We start from the raw sequence: 10860 nt of genomic DNA on the forward strand, positions 1-10860 counted from the left end.
AGTAAAAATGTCAGTGTTACCAAGAAATGAGTTTAACAAAGCAAGACCATTTATATAGAAGGCATGTTGAACTCATACATGCATAAAAATTCATGAGTGCTAACTTCTACCCACACACAGCCAATCACTGAGTTCAGACATACTCCATGCCTTAATGTCTACACAGTCTTGGATGTGGACTGAAGGATATTTCAATCAAGGCTTTAAAAATATTTGCATAAGTCAAATCAAGTATTTGGAGAGCTAACTGCAATAGCTGTACCTGGTTTGGAGGAGCATTTATTGTTCTAATAGTTGTACAAAGAGCAGAGGGCAAAAACAGCAGATCATAGCAAAAGCAGTAAGATGTGAGTTTAGGAAGACCCAGCCAGCTCAAGCAGCTCTTGCTTGTTAACCCTGATCACACAAATGCCTGCTGTTAAAGACTGAGACTAGGGACACAATCATCTGCTACTTACTCCAGTTTGTGGGGGACAAAACTACCACATACTGTACCAAGGTATCATACTGCTAGAAACAGGAGTCTAAGAAAAAAAATCTAAAAATGGTACTCTTCACTTCTGGGCAGTTAAGTACCAGTGTTTTTATTTTGGGTGCAAATACTTGATTTTTCTACTTTTTTAAATAAGCCTGATGAAAATGCATGCTTCCTCTAAGGTATGTGTATTAAGAGTGACATTTCATCCCACATTTGGCCCTCTAGTGGCCATCAATCCTAATGGCCACTTAGATGATCAAATGGGAACAGAATGTCATCCTAAGAGGGCTTAGGCAAGAGAATGAATTTTGATTCCAGAGAACTCAATCTATTAGAGACAGGTAATAACAATATTAGCAACACTATTAATAAGTGATGGGTAGGGGGGAGCATAGAGATGTCACCAGTAATGTGCAAGGAGGAAAGTCACCAAGGAGAATCCTTGCAAGCTTTTAGGAGGAGGGGAGACAACTTAGAATTCTATTGCCTGGAACTATTAAGGGCTCCATCATTCCCATCTTCTTCTTGGAGGGTCTCTTAAAAAGGTGTCCCCCCTCTGACCTTCTGACTGGTAACTCTGATTCACAATGACTCACAGAAGCCAACAGGCTTTTTTTGGAGGAGGCTCACCCTCCTATCAAGTGGGAATCAACTCTGGTTTTCCCCAAGTCTGCAGCCTCTTGTGGTCCTCTAGCATTACACCACACTGATTAGTTAGGAGTACATCAGTTAAAATGCCAGGAATCAAATTTTACACTACTGTCATTTGGGAAAGTTTTTGGAGAGTATTAAGTGTCCAGTGAAGCACTCTGTTCTAATGAAGACTGGGATCTGCACCAGGAACAAGGACTCAGAAGTGATCTACAGAACTAAATTCTGAAAAAAAGGTTCCAAATAGTTACAGTCCTTAAAACATAGCAGAATCAGCACTGGGGGGGGGGGGGGGGGGGGGGGGAAAAAAAAACGCAGACATCAAGCCTCAGTACTATCTTCGGTCTCAAATACATGTTCAGTTTTTCCTGGGAAAAGTGATTTCTCCTGGGAGTGCAGCAACAAGTGTGCAGATATTCAGGCTTTTCTCTCCTACAGAGGTATTTTTCCTTCTACTCCAGGAGAAAAATAACTTGGGACCAACCACGGTTAAAAATGACTCCTGGGAAGGCAAATATCAGTACACGTGGTTAACTACGAACACATTTTACTTGCTGGATGATTTTGATATACTTGAGAAAAACAACCTAAGTAGCCTCACTTTACAAGCCCTTAACAAAAGTTCCCTGCGTAGGTACATAATTAAGGCATGCAGTGCAATATATATGATGCTTATCCACACGCTGTTTATATCAGTGCAAGAATTCTAATCAGCAATGTACTATTTTACTCAAAGGTGATGCCAATATAAAGCATGTCTACAGTCACGTTATGGGGCTCACACAGCTTTTAATTATGCTGGTATAATTTAGTAGCATACTTTGTGTGGCTGTACAGGGTAGAAGTGATTCTGATGGAAGAAGTGTCACTTGCATAATAATGGATAGGAATGTGAAACTTAAATCATGCTCCCCACTTGGAAGAAGCCATACCAGTTCTTCAGCAGTCCTTTATATTTAGTGTAAGCACATAGTTATTAGGACTAATGATAGGGGACAACAGTAATGAAATTGAAAAACAAGTGCCTAAGCAAGGATAAGTGTCTAACACAATGAAACTACTGAAGAAAAAAAAAAAATCTCAGATGAAGATTTGAAGTAGAATACATACCAGAGACATGTGCTTCTCTATGCAGATGCTTACTTTAAGTGTCCACATAAGGAGGTGGTAAAGAACTCCTATTCTAGGCCATCTACTCATGAAGGACAGCACTAACTGTATGCTCATGAAGCCCCCCCCCTTTTTTTACTTAAACAAAACTTATGATATTCCTAATATCCCTTCTATGTGCCAAGTATTTCCAGTGTTTTAGCAACAGCCTGCTCTCTGCACAATGAACTTATTCACAAGCAGCATATACACACACACACACACACACACAGGGGAGAAAGAGAGAGAGCTCTCTAAGCTAGCATGCTGAAGTTTCCCCCACATCTGACTATTCCCAAGGAGATCAAAAAGAATTACATGGGGGGAGGGGGGCCACAGATTTATGAAGACAAAAAAAAAAAAAGAAAAAACAAAGGGTAACATTGGGCCCCTGCTAAACTAGCTGGGGCTGCTGACTACCAACACCCAGGAAAAAGCCAATCTCTTTAATGATTACTTTGTGTTGTTTTACCAGCCCAAAAGGGACCACCCTGCTTAACATGATGCAGGACAACCAGGGTGAGGGCAAATGTGTGCCAACCATTAGCATGGATCTTATGAGAGAGTATCTTGAGAGGCTGGACCCCCACAAATCAGTTGCTCCAGATAGATTGCACCCAAGAGAGTGCTAAAGGAAGTGGCAGACATCATAGCACAGCCACTGGCAAGGATATTCAAGAACTTGTGGCACTTGGGCAAAGTACCTGAAGATCAGAAGAAGGCCAATGTGGTGCCCATCTTCAAAAAAGGGAGGAAAGACAACCCAGGAAACTACAGGCCAATTAGTTTAACCTCAACCCCTGGGAAGATTTTTAGAAAAAATTAAAGAACCCATTCTTGACAGGCTAACAGAAGGCAACTTTCTGAGGGATAGCCAGCATGGGTTTGTTGGGGGTAGGTCTTGCCTAACCAACCTCATTTCCTTTTATGACCAGGTGACATATCACCTGGACAAAAGGGAAGAAGTTGATAGAATTTATTTTAACCTTTAAAAAAAAGCCATTGACCATGATATCTTCATGGAAAAAATTGGGTGACTGTGGCCTTGACTGTTCCACAGTCCAATGGCTGGGGAACTGGCTCCGACATTGGACCCAGAGTAATAGTTGATGGAACTGAATCAACATGGCATTCAGTGACTAGTGGAGTCCCCCAAGGCTCCATTCTCAGACCTGTACTCTGTAGTGTGTTCATAAACTATCTGGACACTGGTGTCAGAGGCGGACTGGCTAAGTTTGGTATCATCAACTCACTTTGGGAAAGAGCATCCACACTTTAGGACAGGCTGGTAATCCAGGCTGACCTCAATAGGCTTGCAAGGTGGGCGGATGAAAGCCTGATGGCATTCAAAACAGGAAGACAAGGTGCTCCACCTCAGGAATAAGAACTTGCACCACACTTATGGCTCAGCAGTACTACACTTGCTAGCATCATGACCGAAAGAGGCCTCAGTTGTACTGCATCCAATTCTGGGATCCACAATTCAAACAGGATTTGGAGGAGCTTGAAAGAGTCCAGAGGAGAGCCACATGAATGCTCAGACGGCAAGAGACTTATGAAGAGAGTCTGCGAGCTATGGGACTCTTCAGCCAGGACAAGTGCAGGCTCAGGGGTGACTTGGTGGCAGCCTATAAGTACATAAGAGGTATGCATCAGGATGTGGGGGAGCGCCTGTACACCAGAGCACCCCAAGGGATGACAAGGTCCAACAGTCAAACTCCTCCAACACTATTTTAGGCTGGACATAAGGAAAAACTTCTTTACTGTCCAAGCCCACAAGGCCTGGAACAGACTCCCTGTAGAAGGTGGTGCAAGCTCCTACTCTGGACTCAAGAAAAGATTTGGATGCTTATCTTGCTGGGATCCTTTGAACCTAGCTGACTTCCTGCCCCTTGGGCAGGGGGCTGGACCCAATGATCTTACAAGGTCCCTTCTAGCCCCAACATCTATGCCTATGAAATCTATTAAAAACAAAAACACATGTCCCATGTAGTTTTAGCATAGGTATCCTTCAAGAGGCACACAATATCACAACAGATGAGAAATATATTCACCAGTTTAAATCCACGACTTTTGTATCAATTAGTAAGGGTGTGCACCTGAGCCTTCTTGAAGTCCAAGGCTTATAGTTTCTTAGCAAGTATGAAAGTTGAAAAAGAGAACAACGTTTCAGAGCAAGGGAAAAGAGATGCTGCTTACATGGGAAATTTGACCAGCATAACTGCTGAAGAATAAATTATTTAGGTGCTGAGCCCAGCTCAAATCCCAAATATTACCACTTGACTAAAAGGATTTTATTCTGAAATAATTAGTCCTCTCCCAAACAAAGTAATTTTCATTTCAGAACTGATCTCCAAATCAAGAACTACTATGAGCAGCTTATTTTGCAATAACTGTATCAGTCAATTTCTACCTATAGGCAGAGCCCGAGATGCCAAATGAAGTTTCAGAGAAATTACCCATCTTATATCACTTCTTCAGCTTTAGTTTGGGTTTCACTAGTCTTAAAAACTAACATACTTCTCAGACATGCCCAAAAACCATTAAAACCAAACTGTTCTTCAATGCATGGTATTAAATATAGTTGGAGGTTGGGACACGTGCAATGACAGAAACAGGGTCAAAAGCTGTATTCTTTGTAGACAGCCACTTACAACTGACTTTAAGGATGAGAACTTGATTAGGCCACAGAGAGTACTAGAAGTAGCCCAACTAACTTATGCCACAACAATTAGCCCAGGTTTCTGCTTATAGTTTAATTGCACTGCATAGATATGGGGGACTCAACATCCAACCTGTGGAGCTCCCAATGGGACAGGAAATTTGGTGGCAGAGGAACGGTAGTCATTAATAGCGGGTTGGGCTGCCTCCCCTTCTCCCCGCTGCCCCACAAAGCCAGATGAGGTCCCGCCATAAAACTGTTCCAGGCACCAGATGCAGCCCGCCAAGTGACTGGGCATTGCCTATGTGGTCCAAAAGTTGAAAAAGGTTGATCACTACTGGCATAGACATTTAAATTTCACTATCCAGTTCAATTTACAACTGCTCTTGCTAAACACATCTGACACTCACAGTGAATTAATCCAATATGGACATTGTTTGGCTGGTGTATTTTATTTTCTTTCTTACTAGTCTTTGAAAGCACTGGTGTACTAGGAAAGGCTACCTGCCCTTCAAGCCAGCCTTTCTGGCTTTAGGATAGTCAAACCTGTGTTTCATATCCATCTTTTGCTCTGGAAAATGACAAGTTCAGCATTTTAAGAATTTCACTGATAAAGAATATGGGGGAGTGGGATTTGAGATGGAAGATGCAAAGCATTTGAACATGCTTAAATTAGACAGGTAACAAATACTAGAAGTTCAAAGTGGTATGGAGGAATCAACACTTGTAGAAGAGATGATATTTTATTAGACCAACCAGATATTTGTAAACAAATTATGTGACTTTTACATTTAGCACTGTCTCCAGTACTGAGAGACTGGCTGCTGACACACTCAAAGCCACCAAGGAGAACTCTCCCAGGTTTGTTTTCCTAGGCAAGATTTACCTGTGCAAAGTTCAAGCAAAGAAAAGAGCCTGCAGTGCTGGCCCTGGGCTGCCAGAGGTCCCTAGAGCATGCATCCCAGACCTTTGCAGGCTTCTTTTTCGGCCCAGCAAGTGACATAAGCAGAGGTCAACACTGATTGGCTCATTTCAAGGGACCACATGCTGGAGGAACTGCAGCTCAAAATGCCCCCTCCCTCACTCCCTGGGGCCAGGCTTTGACAGGAGATCCTGGGAGAGCAGTGCTGCAGTCCCAACAGGGATCCTCCAGGTTGCCACACACATTAAAGGAAGGGAGGGGACAGGTCTGCACCCATCCCCTGCACAGCCCCACTCCCCCAACTGCACTGTTCCAGCCCAGCTGCAACTGGGCAGGGACCCACACTTCCCACACCCTTGTGCTGCTATCAGGGCTGGGGTTATCTGCTGGGAGGGGGAAGGGGATTGGCTGATTCTGGTTAGTCTCATCTTGAGTGAACCCTGAGCAACTTAAAAAAAGCAAGGAGTAGAACATGCCCCCGAAGTGTCTCAGTGTTGGGCTCCTCCAGCCCAAAAAACACTCACAGGACCTATTCTGCTCCCTGCTTGACTGGGATTGACTCTTACTTTCCCTGGTCCTGTGGGAGGGGGAGATGAAGAGCAAGCAAAGCACACTGGGATACCAGAGGACTATTCTGCAACTTGTTTTGAACCCCTGCCTGTACAGATGCTTGGTCTCCTGAGAGAGATTCTCCCAGGAACCACTTCACTCAAGATGTTCCCCACTTATTTTTCTATCAGAGTGGGCACTTTTACTCTGGGAGAACAATTATAACCTTCTATACAGTTGTGGTTTCTCCTGAGAAAGAAGCAACTCCTTGGGGAAACAATGCCTGCCCAGAGTCATTGACAACACATTTCAAGTAAGTTACCAATGAACTGTTAAACACACAGCTGGAGAAAAAAAAAAAAGATGCTGCATTTATGATAAATAAATTCACATATGTTGGGCAAAAAAAGAGTTAATAAATCTTCCACAAATATTTAAATGCTGGTCCAACCAAGCTTCCTCCACAAACAGGATGGTGACAGCAGAATTGTATAAGTAATTCTACAAAAGATGTATGCAAGCAATAAGCCTCACTTAACTATTCAAACAGAATTCTGAACAGCAGCTTCCAAAGGAAAGACATTTCAATATTCTGTAATTAAGAGGGAAAAAAAAGTAATTACTAGACTCAGCAAATGGCCAAACTATCTTCAGCATTACCCCTCTCCTAAACTCTAACATTTTATTATCATGTTCTTAGCCCAATCACATGTTAATAAAATTCAAGTCATTTTGGTGAAACGCTTCACAAGTATTATGCATAGTTTTGGGCATTAAAACCAAATGACCAGCTCAGTACAAATGCTATGTATGCAACTTGTCTGCCATATTCTCAAAAAGTCATATGAAGTAAGAGTCTTGAATAAGAAATAAATTGATAACATTCCAGCAGTATGAAAAAGGCAAGTTACTGATTTGAAGTGGTTTTTTGGCCTTGAAAAGAAAAGCTGTTTGTCTTTATCCTCTATACTTTCAAAAAAGGGTTTCATATAAATATGGAAGGCCACAGTTCTATTCCACGTTGTACAAGACATTCTTTGGAACCAAATTATACGATCCATGTACTTCAACCCCTGAGTCCAAAACACAAGAGAGAGACAGCTCTTGATCCCTTTATATCTAATAAGGGAACTGTAACAAATGATTAGCTAAATAGCTCTGGTAATTGCTCCTATGAAACTGTGCCAGCATATGCAAGTCCATTAGAAGGAACATGTGTATTCAATAAAGCATTTAGCAACATATGAATTAGCATCTAACCATCTGGAAAGAAAGGTGAACATTATCAAGAAGTATATTCAAGTTACACAAGGAAAAAGTTGTGATGGGCCATGAGAAGCCAAGCACACAGCAGTATCTAGAATCAAGACAAACCTACTTCGTATTTCCATTTTAAAAGGTCTTTCAATTCTTCATCACCAATTCTAATGTTTCCCTTTTAGGCAGGACTGTGTAAGTCATTGCTTTACTTGTTCATCTGTCAAACCAAAAAGGTTTAAAAAAAAATCAAACCAAATTAAAAATGGTTTCTCTTCATTAAAAAAGAATGAAACAAAGGTTATTTTGCTGTACAGAAAACAGTCCATTCAACACAAAATGTTTCCATCTCATTACATTTTGTAAGAGGCAAAGAAAGTTAAGGATGGGATCCTCAATATGGTGGTGTGTTAAAATGTTAAATGTCTTCTTATCCTTCCACTGGTCAAAAGGTAGAGCCCTCAACCACAACATGGGAAAGCAATTATTATTATGATCTTCCCAGGTCCCTTCTGACCCTAGAAACTATGACTATGAATTACATCCTCCTCTGCCTCACTGACTATAAACCCTACCCCCATCTCCCAGAAAAAGGTATTCCAGCATGGAGTACCTCTCTTCTCTCTTTTGACACTTTTATACTTGGTACAAATTGAGCATGTGGCAGCAGGCATTGAAAAGCAGATGTCCCACCTCTTAAACAAGAATTGTAGCTACCAGGTTTGTGAATCCCCTGCTTTCTGCCATATATATGGGGTCTCAGCAGTGCCAGCAGAAAAATCTTGATTCAGGCAAGTTAAAAGGCCTAGCATACTGCATCTCCCATTAGGAGAAGGGTCTTAAACTCTTCCTCCCCTATGCTGGATAAGCACTCTAGAAGTTACTGGATAAAGGGAACATTAACACTTTCTTTAGTTTTGTGAATCTACTTGTCAATCCCTCTCCCCACATAATTGAGTAAATTTGACCTAAACCTGCAACAGCTTTGGGACAAGAAACATGTTTTTAAAGAGATTTTTCTGCATACTTCCCCCATGCCAAAAGAAAAAAACACCCCAGCCCAGCTCTCCTTTTAGGATGCGTCAGAGGTCAGAAGAACTGGGATTATTTATTATGAAATACCCCGTCTTCTCTAGACTAGCCATAAATATTAGAACAGCGATGATTCTCACATCCACTTGGAAGAGCCGCCGTAATAGATCTAAACTACAACAAAATGAGATTTTAATTAGGAAAGGTCGTCTTAATAGCTAATTACAAGCACTGGAACAAGTTACCTAGAAGAGGTTGGTCACTACAGGTTAGGAAACGTTTCTTGGATGGTTTAACCTTTAGACCAGGGATGCTCAACCTGTGACCTTCCACACAGGTGAGTAAAATTTGGAGGCAGGGGAAGAATGGCAGGGGAGCGGTGGCATTTAAAACTTCCACCCTTTGCCACTGCCAAATTTCCAAGCCCCTCATGGCCAGTCAGAGCAGGGCCATGCCCCTTCCTCCTGCCTGGCTGGAGTGAGGTCTGGTGCACACCTGCTTTCTTCTATACCTGTGTTGGAGCCAAGCCATACCACCTTCTCTCCACATGCCATGTTGGGACTGGGCCATGACTCCTCCCCCTGAGCAGCCATGCCCTTTCACCCCTCCTGTAGGACTTAGTTGGGGACAGGCCAAGCTCTCTTCTGCCCACGCAGCTGGATTAAGGCAGGACTGTCCTCTGCCACACCTGCCTTGGCACTGGATCAGGACCACCAGTTGGATCTGGCCTGTGGACAGAAAGGCCTGCTGGGCAAAGAAGTTGAGCACCACTGGTTTAGACCAATAAGATTCTGCCTTGAGCAAGTGGTTTGACTACGTTTTTTAGGTCCTTTTCAGCCGTTTTTTTGTACTTCTAAAAACTGAGATTTAACTCCCGTCCATTGCCAAAAAACCCCCCCAAGCCACCAAAAGTAACTCATGTGCTCCAATTCTTAAAGTTTTAAAAAAATATATCCACGTTTTATTAGCAACATGTGTCAACAAGATTTCATTCCCCTTCACATGGATATAGAATAATATATTTATGGTGAAAAACAGGACTTGGCCAAAACTGCAGAGAAACAGAAGGATCCTCCACAATACTGATTGCTGGATTAAGCATAATTAATTAAGCTAATGTCCAGGAAGAAGAGAAAGATTAAGCAATTTAAAAGTGTATTGCAACGTGCAAAGTGGCCAAGTTAAAGCTTTATAGTCGGTTTTGAGTTTGGCATTTTTTGAATGCTCCATCTTGCAAATTTGAAGTTGTACTATCAGCTTAAATTACATTTAAAAATTGGATTGAAGCTATATCTCATCCTTGTAAAGGAGTGACTGGGTTTTTCTGTGGCCCACAAGGAAACTTTTCAGGAAAGTATTAAAAATTAATCCATTCCGACTCACTTTTCTGCTTCTATTCAAGGTAAGAATAGAAGACCTACCAGAGTAGCTTCAGATAATAGAAAGTTAGGGTTGGAAGGCACCTCAGGAGGTCACATCTAGTCCAACCCCCTGCTCAAAGCAGGACCAGCCTCAACTAGATCATTCTAGCCATGGCTTTGTCAAGACGGGCCTTAAAAACCTCCAAGACTGAAAATTCCAACACCTCACTGAGTAGCCTGTTCCAGCCCTTCACCACCCTCCTAGTGAGAGCATTTCCCCACCTCACCCCCCAATATCCAACCTAAACTTCCTTTGCTGCAACTTGAGACAGTCATTCCTTGTTCTGTCATCTGCTACCACTGAGAACAGTCCAGCTCCATCCTCTTTGGAACCCAGGGCAGGTAGTTGAAGATTGCTACCAAATCCCACCTCAGTCTCTTTTCTAAACCAAATAACTGCAGCGACTCCTGGTGGATTTCCTGTGGGACGGACGCCACTGGCTCCCACGAGCTGCCCTCTCCCTGCCCCCCGGCAAGGGGGGCCAGGGCCTGATCGATCTGGCCAGCAGGGTGGCCGCCTATCGGCTGCAGGCCCTCCAGCGGCTCCTGTACGCCGAAGGCCACCTCCCGTGGCAACAGCTGGCGTGCCGATTCCTGAGGCGAGCGGGGGGCCTCGGCTTTGACCGGGAGCCATTTCAACTGGACCTCACCTTCCTGAACGAGGCGGTCCTTCCCCCGTTCTACCGCAGCATGGTGCGGGCCTGGTGGGCGGCCTTCCATCTCTGTCCCCAGGCCAGGC

At 43.1% G+C, this 10860-nt stretch overlaps 1 protein-coding gene across 26 annotated transcripts in view; it reads right to left on the minus strand.

Annotated features, from left to right (window-relative positions):
• The window catches only part of PICALM (phosphatidylinositol binding clathrin assembly protein), a 100805-nt gene that overhangs the window by 58423 nt on the left and 31522 nt on the right, over window positions 1-10860 (minus strand). The window lies entirely within an intron of this gene.

The sequence above is a fragment of the Alligator sinensis genome, unplaced genomic scaffold, assembly GCF_000455745.1.
Source record: "Alligator sinensis unplaced genomic scaffold, ASM45574v1 scaffold523_1, whole genome shotgun sequence".
Classification (NCBI taxonomy): domain Eukaryota; kingdom Metazoa; phylum Chordata; order Crocodylia; family Alligatoridae; genus Alligator; species Alligator sinensis.